The sequence below is a fragment of the Amblyomma americanum genome, chromosome 4 (assembly GCF_052857255.1).
Source record: "Amblyomma americanum isolate KBUSLIRL-KWMA chromosome 4, ASM5285725v1, whole genome shotgun sequence".
NCBI classification, from domain to species: domain Eukaryota; kingdom Metazoa; phylum Arthropoda; class Arachnida; order Ixodida; family Ixodidae; genus Amblyomma; species Amblyomma americanum.
In genome coordinates this window covers 175,815,827-175,835,130 of record NC_135500.1, presented here as the reverse complement: position 1 = coordinate 175,835,130, position 19,304 = coordinate 175,815,827, and the positions used below count along the sequence as shown (strand labels likewise).

Genomic DNA, 19,304 nt, shown 5'->3' with positions numbered 1-19,304 from the left:
CGCAGATATCGACGGCATTTGACATTTATCCTGACTCCCTACAAATGTATGACTTCAGCGGTTCACGTATACTGAGGGCTCAAACAGTCAGGTGATTTGTCTTGATTATATATTTTGCGGGAAGCAAAAACCCTCCTGATTGCTCCAGACCACCATCGATATCCCTGTTTTAGTTTCATTGGCGCAGCTTTTTGGCGCAAACATGTCGTGTACGAGATCGTGAGAGCGTTTTTATTACCTTTTTGGCATTTGATAATAGAATACCTTGCCCTTATCCTAAGAAGGCAATCATGGTAAGGCGAAAAACTGGTGAAATCATTAGCGGTACGGCCCTGATTATGCGAGGTATTACAGAGCTCCTTTTTATCCCCTTCTAATTACGATAGTCTCATGACTCCTTGAAAATTATCATTTTCATTTTGCGCGCAAAATAGGCTCGAGTTATTTTTATTATTATCCGATCCGTTTTGTCTTTTGTACCCTCCCGTACAAGCACATAAGAGGCGACCACGCTGAATCGAGCCCGTACGACAACAGTGCGCCTTTCTGAAAACGTGAATGCTTAGGCCAGACAAAGAGAGAGAAGCTTTTTTTTTGTTTGATCATTTCAAACCTTCTTGAAACTGCGACAGCCACTTTTTCTTCGGGCCCTTTGTGTCACTTGGATGCGTGGGAGCCGCAGCTCCTATCGAAGCGAAAAGGAAGCTGCTTACGTCATTGTGGTCTGAAATCGGAGGCATTTTCCAGCAGCAAATGGACGGCGGCAGAAAGACATGGACAATAAAAACGGGTAGAAAAGCAGAGGCATTCTGCGCCGCTTTGTTGTTTTCTTCCTGACGTTCTATCCTCGTCAACTTGCCACTAGCAAATGTCGCCTCTTTTAGACTATTTATTTACAATACCCCTAAGGGCCCTCGTGCGAGGGTATTACATAGGGGGGGGGGGGGGGGGGGGGGGGGCGATACAAGCATAAAAATATGGCACAGGCATTAGAAACAAAATACACGTAATAATTAATTAAAAACTAGTAATGTACACAAATAACAACAACAAACAACGCAGAAGAAAATACTCAGTAAATGCACATAATACAACAAAAATACCAAATCTGTTAGTCCATGGTTTGTTTTAACGAATGCTGAAACGATTGTGGGTTAACCTCAGTAGCTATGTGTGATGGCAAGTTATTCCAATCTATTATAGTGCGAGGAATGAATGATTTCGAGTAGAGCAATGAACGGCATGTGACGCGTTTTATTTTGTTAACGTGGTCGCGGCGAGGAAAGACTGCAGGGTGTGGCAAAAAGAAGTCGTCGTGGAGGGTGGGATGGTGATACAGTTTGTGAAGCAAGGTTAGGCGAGCGAAATGGCGTCGACATGATAGCGGTTCCAACTCGGCACGTTGTTTTAATGCTGTGACACTGGTGAAGCGTGAATAATCTGAAAAGATGAAGCGAACAGCACGGTTTTGCAGGGATTCAAGGTTGTTTATGATGTAAGCTTGATGAGGGTCCCATATGGCAGACGCATACTCAACTTTCGGGCGGATTAGCGTGATGTAAGCAAGTTTTTTTAAGTGTGAAGGCGCGTGTTTGAGATTACGCCTAAGAAGGCCGAGTGCGCGATTTGCTGATGCTAAGATTGTGTTAATATGGTAATGCCAAGTTAGGTCAGACTGAAAGTGAACTCCTAGGTACTTGTAAGTTGTTGTAAGTTCAACTTTATCGTTATTGAGGAAGTATGTTGTAGCAATTCGAGTGGAACGGTTAGTAAACGACATTAACTTTGTTTTAGATGCATTTAGAGACATTAGCCAGGAAGAACACCAAGCCGTTACAGCGTCAAGATCAGTTTGAAGTGATTGGCGGTCGGTTTCATTAGTAATATTACGATATATTACACAATCATCCGCGAATAACCTAATTTGAGACGATACACACTTGGGTAGATCGTTAATAAAAATTAAAAAGAGCAGAGGGCCAAGTACACTTCCCTGGGGGACTCCAGATGTTACGGGGACAGAAGACGAGTTAAAGCCGTTGACAGAGGTGAATTGTTTTCTGTTATCGAGGAATTGTTTTATCCATGAAATAACGCTGGGATGGAGATTTAAGTTTGTCAATTTGGTTAGGAGCCTGTGATGGGGAACGCGATCAAAAGCTTTAGAATAGTCTAAAAATACTGCGTCAACCTGTAAGCCAGCGTCTACTGCGGAAAATATGTCGTTAGTAAATCCAGTGAGTTGTGTGTCGCATGAATAACCCCTGCGAAAACCGTGCTGGTATTTGAAAATGATATCGTGCTCCTCTAGATAATTAATTACTTGAGTATGAATTATGTGTTCCAGGAGTTTACAGATGTTGCTGGTTAATGAGATAGGGCGATAGTTAAGTGGAATGGTGCGGTCTCCGGATTTGAAAATGGGTATTACTTTCGCTGTACGCCAGTCGTCAGGAATTGTACCAGATGATAATGATTGTGAAAAAAGTGATGTCAATACTTGATAGAGGTTTAGAGAGGCATTCTTTAGTATTTTGTTATTAAATCCAAGGTGATCAGAGCTAGTAGTAACTTTGAGGTTATTCAAAAGGGCTAGAATTCCTGATTCGTTAATGATAATTTCTGGCATGGTAGTGACGGAAGATGACTGTAACATGGGCGAGGAAGTGGTATCTTCATGGGTGAACACTGAGACGAATGCGTCGTTAAGAAGCTGTGCACACTCAGTTTCAGTTACAGGATCACCGTCAGGATTAGTTAGTACGATTTCGGGGTGGGAACTCGGATTGATGACGCGCCAAAATCTATGACAGTTATTGGTTAACATGGTGGACAGGTCGTGACTGAAGAAATGATGACGAGTTGTATTAAGCAGTGACTGATATTCATCGAGTCCGGAATCGAGTCCGGAAAGGAGTTTCTTAAAATTACAAATCTGACAAAACAGAACAGGCAGATATAGTCATAAGAAAGAGTTGAGTAAGATGAAAACGGCTGTTTGCTATTTGTGAGCCATTTTACAACAGGCGTTTTTTTCAACAAAGAGCAGGGTTGTTTGAGCACACAACTATTGTGCCTTTCAAGAAAAGTACGCGCACAAAAATTTCATACGCAACAGTAATGTTCAGCACGTTAAAATTCAAGCATATTGTGCCTGCGGGAACCGAAAATATGTTTTCCAATTAAAATAACTGACTAGCTTTTTGCAAAACTTGAATAAAGCACACGACCGTGTCTCCTAACTACCCCACAGATAACTAGGAGTTCGTTCTGGTTTAATCTGCTTTATATTTGTTCTAAACACGCGTTTTGTGCAGCGAGGTTAATAAATGGGAACTGTATGTCGAACAGCATATTAACTTCCACAATGTGGCCAAGTATGAGTGAATATTCGATTTATTCGACATACCAAGTGATTTGTCCGCTATTAGACATTCGCGTCGATCCGAATTCAAGCGTTCGACCAAATCGAATTATTCAACGCTTCCGAATATTCTCAGAATTTAAGTCAAGCCCATCCCTTCATCCTTACATAATGATGTCTATTTTTTGGGGCACTATCAGCGCCATCGCCTGATTTATTGCCGACAACTTCTGTCCCAAGTTCCCAATGCCTTAAGGAGTGTCAAAACGAAGCCGAGCGCAAAAATCGTAGCACAAATGAGAAAGAGATTCGGGGTTATTCGCTATATAGGATAAGAAAAGTGAGTAGAAAAGCTTTTTTCTCAATATCAGAGCAGCAGAGCTTCAATCAGCACAAAAAGATCACGATCAAGCATACTTCATCAGTACAACTTCAAACAGAAATTGTCCCTAGTGCAGCGTAGTCTCTTTCCCCCTCATTTCTGCCGCGACTCACGAGGATTCGCATCAAAATGCTGCAATTCAATTAACCGAGAACCTAACCTCTATTACATCTGACAGGGAACAAACGGCCTGATGGAAGCCCCCACCCTTCCCCCTACGTGTCTGTGTCGCAGTCCAGACTGCCCAAAAGTGTCCCAATTCCTGCCAGCTATGGAAGCAGTGAAAATTATTTTCAATAGCAACCACGGCGTTAAGCAAATTCGGGAGTTGCTCTTGCAGAACATTTAAAGAAACCTGTTTTTGACTACAAAAACCTTTATTATTTCTCAAGCTGCTTTGAATACAAAACATGCGAAGCCATGATTAAAAATGCAATCTTTACATGAATTAATAACATGTGCTTTGTTCAGCTTTTTGGTTACTAATCGTACCCGTTACAATATGGAAATATAAACCTTTGTCCGTAAAATTTCGAGACTGATTTATTTTCTTCTCCAGAATTGGTTCCCGAAAGAAAATGTTGGTGTGTATGTGTAGCGACATCTTTTCGGGCCAACTTGAGCAATTTATGTTAATTGCTGTGGCAGGTTCTTGATGGCCCTGCATGTAGAAAAATACGTTGTCACTAGTCGTCTGCGCATTATACTGTGAGTGAATGTGGAGAGATGAACGTCCACATCGAACAGCGTGTAAACAAAATTTTGTGTGCAGCTTGGCAAGACAGCCATATAGACATTTGAGCTCCTCCGTTACGCTTACGGCAACGAGATATTATCGTGGGCGTGAGTTCTCGAGTAGCACAAGAGGTTCGTTTCAGGGAGAACGTCGGTGGAAGACGACACAAGGCAGGGGCGCCCTTCAACCTCACGGAATGAGAACAACGTGGCTCGCATCGGAGAAATCGTACAGCAAGCCCGTACCATTACAGTCCGCATGCTATCAGGTGCTCTCGACATTAGTAAGACAATATGCCACCAAATTTTGGGTGAGAACTTGGGGAAACGAAAGCTGAATGCCAGACTTGTGTCGCATTCCCTCACACAGAACCAGAAGGACACGCGGGCATCAGTGAGCGCTGATTTTCTCTCCGAGGCAGAGAAGAATGCTGCATTAGTCGACAGCATCATTGCTGAAGATGAAACATTATATTTTCAATACGTTTCTCAAACAAAGAGGCAGAGCGCCGAACGGCGGTCCACAAGCTCTCCGGCGTCGAGAAAGGTGCTGCGACAGAAGACCAAAATAGAGACGATGCTGACAGTTTTTTTCGATTCCAGAGGTGTCATACACCACGACTTCGTCCCAGGAGGGCAGACGGTGGATCAGGGGTTTTACATCCGCGTGCTCCAACACATACGGGATTCACTGCGACGCCGTCGCCCTGACTAATGAGTATCTGGACGGTTGAGCCTTCTCCATGATAACGCAAGGCCGCACACTGCTCTCAGCGTGACAAAATTTCTCGCCAAGCACAGCATTATTGTGCTCCCCCATCCGCCATACTCGCCTGACCTCTCCCATGCGATTTTTTCCTGTTTTCTTGTGTGAAGAGAGCCCTAAATGGTTGCTGGATGGGGAGCGTTGAGGCCACTCAGGGCGTCTCGACAAAGGAGCTGACAGCCCTGCCAAAAGAAGAGTTTTGTAACTGTTTCCAAGACTTCAAGAAGCTTTGGAAAATGTGTATAGACTACAAGAAAGACTATTTTGAAGAGGTGCTGCACAAATGATGTCAAAGTTAAACGCATTTTTTTAATGTACTCAGTCTCGGAACTTTACGGGCAAAGTTTGTATGTATCGTGTACGCTTCAATACATATTCTCACTTGCCGTATAAGTAATGAAGTCGAACTTATCATGTGCTGGTAGAACGGTAAGTTATGTTTGGTTTACCTGAGTACGTATTAATGACGGTTTGAGTATTCGAGCTATTCGATTCGCAGTTGTCCACCGAACATCACCATTCGCTTCAAATTCTCTTTGGCACTAGAATTATGCTCTCATGCCTAAATACGACTAGAGATGCGGAGAGGTGTTCCCACCTCTCACTGCAATGGATACTTATGAACTTTAAACTAATGAAGAACAACCGAGGAACGATGAGCATCGGTAAGTTTCGCACAAAATCCACTTGAGTAGAAGTGTATGCATTAGGCAGGGCTAGTAGGTTGGCAACGACAACTAAGTGACTGCACTGTCCCCCCCTTCAACAGCTATGTCGGAGGAGACAAATTACCTTCTACACCTAGAGTAACCCCCAATAATGATGGAAAACGGTCTTACCTTAGGTTATATTCCGTCATCCGCTGAACACCACTGAGCAGTCGGAAATGGCGCCAATTTAATCCGTTTGGGATGATCTAGTACCACTTCCCACCCGACGCAGGTTTCACCAGATTGCTGCCGTCAGCAGAACGGGAGCCCAGCGCACCAAGCTGTTGAGATGGAGACAGGCATAAAATATTGCGTCAGAAAATGCTGCAGGAAGATTGGGTAATTAAGTCACTATTTAAGTCTGAACAAACGGGCCATACCCAAATTGCACATTGGCTAGACTGCGGCATCAAAAACAGCGTGCGGCCTGGAAACCGCAACGAACAAGTGTGGAGTCAACGCACGCCTCAGACAGGGCACAGACGCCTCAAAGGTTACCTGCCAAGGCGCTTCCTTGTTTAAACGGGCATTTTCAGACATGCAGGATCAATTTGGTTAATGCGGCGAGTTGGTACATATTTTCCAAAAAAGCAGCGCTAAAAGACGCGGGCAAGGACGGGCGCTGAATTTACATCAGCTTTTATTGTGAAAGAATTCGCTCTTATAAACATTCTGTACAGCCGTGACTGTCGTTCACGCATGCGCAAATAGGTCATCCCTTTTTGGGAAAAAGGTGTAGTTTACCGAATTCCCTTATGTTGTGTAAAAACTTATGTGGGCCAAACTGGGAGATGCGTGAACGAGAGGTTAAGAGAGCATGCCAGGAACGTCAGAAATGCACGCGAGGGAAAAGATTTTTCAAGGTTTACTCGCAAGTCACTGTCTCACTTGCCAAGATTGTTCACCTGCACTTCATGACACCTCTGTAACCAGAAAGAGCAAAGAACGCATCTGAAGAGAAATCGCAGAATCTAAACAGATATGTAGTTTGGAAGAGGGCTGTGTCAGCACCGCCTCTATTGCAGTTTCCCAAAAAGGGCTGACCTATTTGCGCATGCGTGAACGATAGCCATGGCTCTATAGAATGTGCATGAGCGTGAATTCTTTCACAATAATGGCTGTTGTAAGTTAAGCGCCCGCCCTTGTTGTCTCATCTTTGTCCACGTCTTTTTGTGCTGGTTTTCTGGAAATAAGCAGCATCACTTGCATAAACACAGCGGGAATTTCTGCCCACGACATCCCGCGAAGAGATAAAATTTGCGATGTAGCCCTTCAAACCCTGTACTTCCAGCGGTAGTTCCTCGCACATGCCACACGTGCGAGGAAGTCGCACTAGCGAGTGGTAATACTAAGCCCTGTCCCGTGAATATTGTTCGTAGCTTACTGCGGTCACTAGAGTAGCCAAATCACCTCTTACACATATCCTTTGTTACGGTCTCCTATTTATGACAAAATAATGCTTGCCAAACACCACATAATAGAGCGTCAGCGTAGACAAAAGTACCAGCACATTCAACAGCTGTTTGCAAAAAAAATTGTAAAACAAAGAAGAGCGGGAAGTAGAGAAGAAGCCAGGTAGTTGGAATTAAAAGCTGTCTGTAACAATTTGACGAGCGTTGTAAATATTCGAAAAATATTGTAATTCCACATAAAATGTTCTTTTTACCGAGGAAATTTACATGCAATTCACATGGAAATTCACAAGCTGCCTCTTGGGTAGTTGAGCGTCAGGTTATCTGGCAGGCATTATGATTCGTCTGGAGTGAAGCGGTCTCCTTGAGGGAGCAAGGTCGGCGCTACACCACTCGTTTATTTAGCTCTCAAGTTTGAGCCCTGTTTTCTCAGGATCTGTTTGGGTTAAAGCGCTCTCAGTGGCACCATTGTAATCAGCTTCCCGCCCTGTCCTTACTCAACTATAATTTATTGTTTATTAGAAGATTGTTAATTTTATTCGTTTCTTTGCTGGATCCTCCGAAGTTTCAAGCCAAAATGGACAATAAACACCGCGTAAAAACACACTCGCTTCATTAATTTGCACAATTCTAGTTCAGTAGACCCTTTCTTGTATTTGCCGCGTACTGGGAAAAAATAACGTTTCTAGCGCTTGTGATTCCTGAGAAAAAAGGTCAGCTGCAAAAAGGGATGTGAGAAAATTGGCTTTTAATAGAAAAGAAAAAAGAGCTTCATTACAACATTACCTCAATAAACTGCGTGCTGATATATCATTTCAACAGCCATTATTTATGTAGCTATCTCTACTATGATTACTTTTCTTTATTACTTGCCACCTTGCTTTTAAGGCCACTTTTGTGATGACTTGTGTAGACCTTTCCGCAGATTATAGTCATTGCCGTCAGCCTCAAACAGCCACTGCACCATGTGTCATCCTAGCGAGACACCAAATGACATGACAACGCCCGCTTGGGCAATGCAGTCTTGACTGAAAGTAGCCACAGCGTTCATCCATAATATTTCAGCGCCGAAATACCAAAAAAACACAATCGTTCCAGCACGCGTTCAAACAAAATTGCTGAAGGCTCATTTGCGTTTTATTTCTTCCAAAAGAGACATTTCTATTTCCGCCTCAAGCAGCATATAGCCGTGGTCAGTACGTCCCCTTTAGCTCGTCTTAGTGTGCTGCGGACCACGAGAATTTCTAAGAATTGCTCTTGGCATAGACGCTAGCCACCATAGAGACGTTGTGGCCTTCGTCTGGCGGTGTTGCTACTGCAGAATTCTGCTGCATAAACGTAAACATAAGATTACCGCATAATCAGTGCGTCCAGAACGAATCCTTGGACGTTAATTATTCATGCGATAGCATTTAGGTTGTCGTCATGCCTTAGCGCTGATTGAATGCTTCTTACGCATTGCGATTTCTTTTTTGCTTTCATTAACGTTGATATGCATTTCTTCTCCTTCAGAAACGAAGTAAAACAGTGCAAATCTTGAAACCGCAGAGCAAACGTTACACACAAGCAAGAGCGTCGAAACTGCTAAACAAACGTTTACTTTCTCGTGAGCACCACCTTGTAAGGAAGAGAGTCAGCCAAGTCCTCTCCCGCTTTATGAAATTCTCGCCAAAGAGGCTGCTGATTGCTCGCTTCCGAAGAGCCGCCTGGCCGAGCATGGGATTCCTACAGCAGGCAACCTAAAGGCTATCGCGGTTTTTCCTTTAAGAATGTAGCTAGGAAGGATCCCAACTTTTTTCCATTAACTGTCAAACTCGAGGCTCACAGCCAAAAACAGATCGATATTGCTGCGTGAAATCGCACTGAAGCCGCGCGCAAGAGCAAACAACGCTCTCCAGGAAAGTCGCACTGCGTCTAGAGCTAAATTTGGCTGAAAAGAAAAAAAAAACTTTTGGAACATGAAGACCTCCATGGTTTGGAAGCTCTTTGTTGTTGCCACATAAACACTATGAATTCCTCGAAGCGTGAAGAAAATCACTGTAGCTGTTTTCTTGTTTTCCTTCAACACAGGACAGCTACGCATTGCTCTAAGAATATGGGGCATGGTTTCCAAAACTATCGTTTTTTCGCGTTAAACAAATTGTTCCCACGCAAGTGAGACATTGATCCTTATTCAGGAAAAAACGCAAAGTCCATATCAAGAAAAAACAGACATTCTATTTCTTTATAATTTAGCTTACCCTGTTCCCTTAAGCGTTCAGTAGTAGCGTTCCATTCCACGATGACACGGTAAGAGAAGTACGCGCAACCGTACCTCAACCATAAGCGCTACACGGCTTCCACCTCTGCGCGTGGTGGAACAGCCACAGTGTCTTCCAGCGGGTACCCTAGGCAGAGGGATATAATGGTCAAAGAGGCCTGTTGAAACTCGATAAAATAGCTATATTTAAAGGAAACACTTCTTAGAAAGCAGCACATTGCTGTTCTATTTCTTTGCTGCTTTATTTTACTTTGGCGACGCACAATTAATAATAATAATAATTGGTTTTTGGTGGAAAGGAAATGGCGCAGTATCTGTCTCATATATCGTTGGACACCTGAACCGCGCCGTAAGGGAAGGGATAAGGGAGGGAGTGAAAGAGGAAAGGAAGAAGGAGGTGCCGTAGTGGAGGGCTCCGGAATAATTTCGACCACCTGGGGATCTTTAACGTGCACTGACATCGCACAGCACACGGGCGCCTTAGCGTTTTTCCTCCATAAAAACGCAGCCGCCGCGGTCGGGTTCGAACCCGGGAACTCCGGATCAGTAGTCGAGCGCCCACGCACAATTGAGGAATGTCTCCTTCATGACCACAGATCTTACAAGTCCTCCTTTTCATGAGGAAATTTGTTTCTTCTTCTAAATAAAAAAAGCCAAGCTTACGCAGCTTGGCATTATCAGACACATAGAAAGAACGTGAAGAATTCTATACGCCAAACCCTTACGTCCATCGAGCACAATTATCTGAACAATTTTTATGCGATTAAATATGCTTTAGCACGTGTTAGAAAAGAAAGATGACCGCATGGTTCATTAAAAATCGGCAGCTAATCTGTCTTCGCCAAATGATATTACAGGTTTGTTTTTTTCAGCTGTAGCTGCAATGCTTTCAGAATAATGCTTCATCATGCAGAATACAGGGCTTTTTGATGTTTTGCATTTATTTTGTCAACTTCAAGTATAACGAATTCTACAAGACATATTACAAAACTGGCTATTCCTACCTCCGTCATCACCACGCTTTAAAACATTTTCCGGTCGTAAATTAGGGTGCTTAGAACTTTGTTTTGATTTTTTTTCGCGATCCCAATCGCCATAGTCGGTCCCGAACTTAGTCATTCCTTCGCAGACAGCACGCTCCTTTACGGATGTGTTGAAACCAGCTCTCATTATTCTCCCTCAAACATTTTCCCTCATCACCCAGTACAAACACGCTCTTGTAACCGGGATTTGCCTTTTTCTTCTCTTTTATCAGTCCCCACAACTCCAACCTGATTTCCATCGCAGTTTCTGTCTGCGCCTGCTCTCTTATTTCCTGCCAGGTCGGAAATTGCTCGCTGCACCTCGCCCGGTCTTAACACACATCCGGCCACCTCGTTCATTCTCTCCCCACATCTAGGGACAGAAGTTGCACAACGTGCAAAGATAACGCTCATATCCTAAGTAATCGCTCGCGTGCAAAATAAAGCAATAAATAAAACATTCTGGATTTTGTGGAGTCTTGTTGAAACACGTGATTTTATGTTTTCGTGGTTTCTTATCCTAGGACATCATGACCGCGACTTAAGAAGCAGCAAATGCAGATAAGTAAGCACTGGGAGGCAGACGTCCAAGCTAAAAAATAAGAGTGAACACTAAGCCTTGCAGCGAAAGCTCCATACATTTGCATGACAAAATGTGGAACCGGTTTCCCCTTATATTCATTTCAGCGCTCTTCCCGCTCATGCGGTGGCAATGCGATGGATAGATTTTGTAGCGATAGCTACATTACGGTAGCATTTCGAGCCTTCAGCGTGGCGGCGCGCAACCTTGTGGCGTGGTTGGTCACGCAGTGCGGAGCAGCTGCCGGCGGCGCTGCGCCGTGGCTGATCACGTGGTTCGTCACCTGGTTGGTCACGTGACCAAGTTCCACTCGGGCCAGCTGTAGCTATCGCGTCACTCCAGGTTTAACCATATCTAAACCACCGCCAGTTTTTTCTTGATAGCGATTACAAAGCTGTGTTAAGCTTTCTTTACTGTTACGTGTAAAGAATAAAACACTGATTTGACGGGAATATAAATTTAACCGATTCTGCGACAGTAGAATCAAAGAAATGAGCAATTCTCTTCACCATAAAGGGTTAATTATTATAGGAGAATGCTGTGCTGCTAAACGAAACATCCCGACAAGCGCTTCAGAATTCACCGATGACCAGGGTGATTATTTCGCTGGTGTGAAAGCGTGGATATTGTGCGCTGAAAGCATCGCAGCTGTCGCCACATTTTAGCCCTTCCCAAATTAATAGGAACTGGTGTCCGCGTAGTCAACCAAGACGCTACGTAACCGCAGTCGTGGTCCTCAAATTCGGTGGGCACACCCCACTCCTGTCTCTAATATCCAACCGCGCGTTTTTCAACAAAAGTCTCTGCAGATAGCCCGCTTTAATGAGCCGAACTTAAGACAGGGAAGCCCACAGCTCAGTTTTCGGAATTCGTAATGCATATGTTGCAGATGTAGCAATGTCCCTAGTTCGCGCTAAAAAAAGAGCATACGCTAAAAGACGTATGATCAAATAAGATGTACCAAAGACCCGTTACCTTAGTATTTTCTCGCTAATAAACCGAGCACCACATTTGGGGAACCCTTGCACCGATTACATCACCGCTGGGTACCAGGCGGCACTGAGGATCGAACCTCGCACCTCCTGCCTGGAAGATGGATGCTCAAACCGCTAAGCCACCGTGGTTTTCATCGCAACCTCTCTTTTCACTTTTTTTGAATTTCTGTTCCGCGGTGTTAGCAGTTAGAAGAGGGAGTGGGGTGTAAATAACTAGCAAACTAAATTTGAAAGGTACGAATAGTTAATCGACTACGGCCATATGCTTCCATATAAAGATGCGCGCCTAACCTCCTTGCGTGCAAAGACAACAAACTCAGACACGTATGATTTTAAAGCGCTTGCTCTGAAGACAAAGGTTCTCAGCCTTTGCGTAGTAGTGACAGAGAATCGGAGCGCAGGTGGAAATGCGCAGATGATCGAGGTGGAGGGCGCGCCGCTTATGCAGCCAGTGGGTCAACAACTTACATCGCGGAGCAGAGAGTCGGCCTCGATATAGAGAGTGGAGTAAAAAGGCCAGCGCTCATGCTCTCTTGTCAATGCCGGAGTTGCTATATGCGAGTGAAGCTCACGTCGGCTGCATGCAGGAACAACGTCGTGCAGGAACTCGGCTTAAGGACGCGTCGCGTAAAAGAGCAGCCAAGGCTTACAAGCTGTAAGAGGAGCAAGCGGGGCAAAGGTCGTCGAGTTCACATAAGGGTTCGAGGTAGGACGAATGGGCAGATGCCAAACGTAAAACACTTGCTAACCCATATATGTAGGTGGTGGTGTAAAACTTATTTTTAGAAAGGATGACTAAGAGGCAGGTCTTAGGCTCCTGACCTCCAAGCCCAACTCCTGCCTATATTAATCACAAAAACACAAAAGAAAACTTGCTGGCGCCCATCGCCCGCATTACCAAGAATGTTTAATCGCCACGAAATTGTGTTTATCCCTCTTCCCCTCTTTTAGTTCAAGGAAGTAAAACAACACTGAATTCATTTTGTCCCCCTTCTTTCATCGGCAACTTTGGAATCGTTTCACAGCGTTAGGGTGAGGAAAACTGGCATGTAGCAAAGCTACAACACAGCCAGAGTTCAACTTGCCTGAAACGTTAGCATATACCCGCGGAAGGGTAGGGGCTACAGTTATCCTGAACCTAACATGAACCGTGTGCATGCGCACTATGAGATGAAGAGGAGGTTTTTGATGTTATGAAGGACGCGGTAACTGTCTAATTCTTAGAGGATACTCTGACTCTAAACACCCCGCTAGGGTATGGGCAAAGAAGGTGAAAAAGTGAGTGAAATACCCCAGCTATAATTACAGACACACCATGCCTTAGGGCATGCTTTAGGAAAGTCCAATCAGCGCCTCCTGTATTACGAATTTGATTTCTGCCTCCTGTCCGATAATCTGCTCTTTAATTAGAGAAGCGTCGGCGCATCGGTCACCGTTTATCAACAGTGTGGCGCGACCGCCTGGAACCCCTTCAGAGCTTCGTGTTAAACTCCGGGGCTGCGACGCCACTTGGCACACTTACAGCCTTCGCGATGCAATACAGCGGCACACTACGTTCCCAGCTTGAGCTGAGATAGGCCGAAAAACTAGTGAGCGCGAGACCAGGAGATAGGGGCAGGAAAGGATTTGCGTCGCCCTTTACGGGTGACATGACTGGCATTGATGATACAAACTTCGATGGTCCAACGCGTGTGTGTTCGGGTTCGTTGTGCCGGCGCATACCTCAAAAGCGCAGACGACGTCACATAAATAGCCGGTGAGCACAGTGAGGCCGGTCCAACCTCAGCGTGTATGCGTGATCACTGTTATTCGACTCCTCGTTGCTTCTATATTTATCGGTGGAAATTTTCACCCACCGCCACGCTGTCGCTGTAACTGCACCCAAGGGAATAAAGGTGATTTCAGCCAACACGGCTCACCCACATCTTCAAGGTTCGCACGTAGAAGAGAAGCAAACATTGGTGAGGAGGAGGGGGAATGAAGCGTGAGGACTTTGAGGCCAGGTCCTGGTCGTAACTACGATAGGGCACCGAGAAAATGTCTGCTAACTGCGTCCAATTCACGCGCTTCCCTACTTGTGTGTTGGGAGGCGGAGCATAAATGTTAGGACACATCGGGGACTAAGGCCATAAAACCGTTGCTCCCGCTCAGGTTATGGCCATGCTCGCTCTTACCAAAGATAAAGCAGCTTGCAGGTACGTACAGAATAACAAGATCTTTTAAATGCAATTGCTTTTGGTTCTCCAGAACTCCATGTCAAACGAACCAAACAATGTTCAGAAGTATTTGTTTAAATGTAGCTTGCTATAGTATTTGATACTTCTATCCTCCGCATAACTGAAACAACTGCTGCAGAACCATGGTCTGCACGGAGATTCTGCTGGCATTCCGAAATATATCACACTATAAGCCAGAACACGGCCTTCGCAAGTAAGAAATCTGACAAAAGCTGAATTATCTTCGTCTCGCCGCAATCCATTCAGGACCCCTCGTAAGTATCCGACAGGAGCCGCTCGTTTAAAGCAGGAGGACGTTGAAATTGGTTGGAATGCTCAGTTGCATCCCATTTGCTCCAGTGGAGCCATCGCTTCAGCATACGACGATATATATATATATATATATATATATATATATATATATATATATATATATATATATATATATATATATATATATATATATATATATATATATATATATATATATATATATATGCCTTAGAGGCTGTGACTGGTACTAATCGGCTTGGGGTTCAGAAGGTGTGGCGCTCTTAATTCGTACGAGACTATTTGTATCCTACACGCAGTGTATGGGACGTGGGAAGTGTGACACTTATTTTTAAATAGACGCAGCTCCACAACTCCCTGCTTCTTTTGTTCAAACGCCACAATACGAGGTGGAAAATTCAATGTGACATTAAGTGTGCCTAGCTTGTCTGTTTAAAATACTCACCAAGGCTATAGCTGCCAATACAGCACACTAAATGGTTTGTAAGCGCTAAGCGAACAGACTGCGGATGACTGATTTTTAGCTATTGTCATGTCGGCCTCGGTAGTCTGAAAGAGATCACAGCGTTTATTGCCGTCGAAACACATTTTGCCCCTTGTAATATAATATACTTGAACTTCTCGGACTTTTTTAAACAATTCGACTTCGTCGGTCAATGTGCGTGTTAAGATTTCGCCGTCATGACTAGGGTTTTTGTCAAGTTTCAACAAAATTTCCAGCATATTCTCTTATTTATTCAAGTCAAGCATTAGTGCCTTCTCTCACAATACCACCTTTTCACATAAACAAAAAAGTGTAAAGTGCATCGTTCAGCGCCAGACAGTGATAACTTGCAGTCTAGAGCCTCGGTAATATCAGAGGCGCGGATCAGGAGCCTGAATGAGCACCCCACTTCTTTGCGGAGAAGCTTAATTTTTCAGAAAATATGCGACTATTTAGTATAGCCTGTTCGCTGCAACCGCGATGAACCGATGACCATACCCCATGACAGCTCTAATAAAAGCAGCTGCCAGCACGCCAGTGAGGATGAATTAAAAAAACGTACGCCAGCTCCACAGCGTGGTAATTAACTACTTTTTTTGAACTCGCAGATGCTGGTCTTCCCACTGGAGCTGTACTAAGTAGGCCCTCGAAATCATCGCTCAAATCCTTCATTCTTTTCCCTCCCTGCTGGTAAAGAGTTAAATAATTCCTACTCTGTTCCTCATCCATCGGTCCAGTACTAGTTTCTGAATGTTTCAAAATGAAACATTTCGTACTCGGAGCCCAAAATATATAAAATGTTAGACTGCATTGCAGAAAAACTGCAATTTTTTTCTACGTTGGTGGCGCTTAAGTGTCTCAGCGTCAGACTATCGGAAAGCTTAGCGGAACAGAAATCCTACATCCCGAGCTGTCAAGATGCTGTTGTTTTGTTTATTAAAAGAAACAAACAAGTCAATTATCGCACGATTTCAAACGATTCGGCATGTAAGTGGCTCGCTTCTCTGCTAAGCAAGTAATCAACGTCCCGAAATAGACGCATGCGCCGCTCCCGAGGGACATGCACGCGAGTGAGCCTTAAGCCATCGCACTTCGGCGTGCTCACGCTCTCGCTAGGCTTCGCGGATAAGCTGTCCACAAACATTATTATCTGCTGCAGGTTTTCTTTCCTATTTAGCTTGTCCGGCATAAGACGCGGTGCCTCGCGGCCGTGACACTTGTGCTTAGTTCGGGGCTTCGGGAACACCGACAAACATGATTGGCTAATTTTGTTAAGCGCGCGCTTTCTTGTTACCCTGTCACGATACTGACGTTAAGAAGATATGGTGTTAGGAGGGAGGGCGGCGGAGTGGAAGTTGAGTATGTCTTCCATTTGGCTCTCTTCCAACGCCATTCTTTTCGCTGTAACGAAACGATGCATGACTAACAGCGGCCCTTGTTTGCACCCAGTAAGAAACACGGTATACTATCTTAATCAATGTCTTGTATGAGCGCATGCGCTCCATGAGGTTTGATCTTTATGTGACAAGCTGTTGTTTCGCAACTGCGATGTCTTGTGAATGGCCAAGCCTGAAAGTTCTCCAAAAGAACTCGCTCGGGCAGTGTTCAAGTTTCTTCGCCTCTCTTTTTTTTTCGTGCAGCTGTTTGTTAGTTCCGATCTGTGCATGGAATTCACTAAGGTTATGAAGCACCACAGACTCGGTACCGCTACAACGCGGACAACCTCATAAAAGAAAAAAATCCTTCTCAAAAGATTCAGTAAAACATGCAGCAAACGCCCCGTCAATACTTGTAATGGAAGCTTTTCAAGCGCTGCTCATATAAAAAGATTTACGAACAACTGCCCCACCTACCACTGTTTGCAAATTTGCTTCCCCGCAGTGTGTGGTTAATGTCGCGTCGAGTTGCGGTGGTGCCTTTTTTTCGTTCTTCGTTTCCGTTGCCTCTCGTTTGCTATAGCTAGAACAAACACTAGTACCAGAGTATCTACCAACGTTGTATTCGCCAAAATCCAGACGGTGTCGTCCGCGAGCTTTTAATGTAAAAACTGAGCAGGGTATATCATGCCGCCAGTAAAACAAACAGTTATGGACACACTTGTTCCAAAGACCCTGTGTACGATCCCCTTGGTGTCTGCCCTGTCCCATGCAACGCCTGAAGTGAATGCCAAGGTCAGCCTTAAATGTAAGGTATGAGGGCGTTGCTTTAGTTTAGTGATCACTTGTTGCGTAACCAGGCTCGCGAGTGGCTGGGGAGTGGGGTTCGAGTGCCGACTTAAAGACTTCATTCGTCACGGCTCTGAATAAGGCGTCGCTCCCTGTATTGTGTAAAGGTTGCATAAGGCTTGAAATGCCTCACAGAGGGTCACTAAAGTAAAACGCAAAAATACAGCGCTATGATGTGCTCGAGATAGTCATCAAACATGGCTCTTCAGAGCGGCATGTTAGAGGAAAAAAAATTAAAAACACAAACTAAAAATGTCCGACGTACTTCTTTCGGTAAGCGACCTTTCCAGTTCCGTTTCGGCAGCGGGCTGTTAGCATCCTGGGCGCATTTTAACGAAGTGCAGGTACGAGTAATTGACGCAATGCCGCACACAGGTACAAACTCATTTTGAGTTCAGTGCACACGTCCTCAATTGCGGTAACCAGTTTCACAGATAAACACTACATAAAGTGTTTGTTGTCAGTGGCGTTAACTACTTTCAAACATTCTAAAGGAGCTCTAGAAAATGATCTTCAGAGAAAAGTTGGCGAGCTAAAGCGCTAAATTATGCGCTTGTTTGTGAAAAGGAGAGAACGTTGCGTAAAACGAAGACCCAGTCCAAGTGCGACAAGTTTAAACTCCTCTGTGGATGTATGACTTATACTTAAACGGTGATGGTGCGGAGCTTCAAACATAAAAAAAGCAACAGACTTCTCTTCAATCGATCGGGGCGTGCAGTGGTGCATTGACTTATACCGAAGGATACGCGGCGTCATTTACGTAAAAACATACACGCACACCACTACTCCAATATTCACGTCAGGCAATTTTCATGCAACTGCAAACAAAGGGAAGTCTTTCTCTATGAAATACACTACACGATCGCTGTCAACTCCTGCAGCCGGCCATGTTAGCAAGGGTACACATGTTCATAAATTGAGACCTAACACCGTTGCAATACCTCGGATTTAGCAGGAGTGAACAGTTGCAAAAAATAAAGATTTAGTAATGTAAATAACACATAAAAAATAATTGTTGCACATGAAAGCGAGCATGGGCATCTAGTACAAGAGAGTTTCGACATATACATAATCACAGACACAACGGATAATACCTCAGGCCGCATCCAAGCTCTTCTAATCTTGCACTGAAATGTGAGCTCCCGCAAGATATTCCCCGATCGCTTCAGTAAGCGCATACCTCTCGGCGAAATGCTGAACGAGCCAGTATGTATTTTCTGCAATGCATAATCTTGGCCAAATTTTTTTTTTGCGAGAAATATAAAATGCAAATAAACGAACAACGGTGAAACAGACATTAAAAATTGGGGTTGGGTCGGCAGCTCTTCAATCCATATTTCTTTTTGCTATATATAAAATAAGACATGGGTTGCAGTGTTTACAAAAGAGAGCTTTAGAGTGCTGCTCTGATCACTATTATGGCCCGAGCTGAGTCGACTGCAGAGCAAATGCACTTCTCGCTCTTCTCAAATTGCCCTGCCATGCGCAAGCACAGGCCACGCATTGTACATCCTGCACTCCGCATGACACTTTGATAACGACGGCTGCGCTTCCTATGCTATGTACCCACTACTTTCTCGGTCTAGATATACCAATGGCTAACGCTCTTGAGCAGTACATGCACTGCTCAAGTTCAATTCATAATTTACTGTTGAATGTTATATCACCAACCTTTCAGTGAACCTTCAGTCGGATGTACAAATAGGATAGTAGGCCTATGCGCCAACGTCTAGTCACAACAATGTGATAGTGGAAAGAACTTTAAAAGATGGTACGACGGCGAAAACTGGAAAATAAAACGCGGTAAACTATATTAGCGGGGGCCGTCAGCCAGCAAATAAGAAAGAAGACGGTAGCCCGCA

At 44.4% G+C, this 19,304-nt stretch overlaps 1 protein-coding gene across 1 annotated transcript in view; it reads right to left on the bottom strand.

The window, feature by feature from the left end:
* CngA (Cyclic nucleotide-gated ion channel subunit A) overlaps positions 1-19,304 on the bottom strand; it is a 248,100-nt gene that overhangs the window by 89,333 nt on the left and 139,463 nt on the right. Inside the window, exon 3 of the mRNA XM_077664378.1 lies at positions 6,087-6,238. The gene's annotated coding sequence lies outside the window, so the exon portion shown is untranslated. The remainder of the gene's footprint in view (positions 1-6,086; positions 6,239-19,304) is intronic.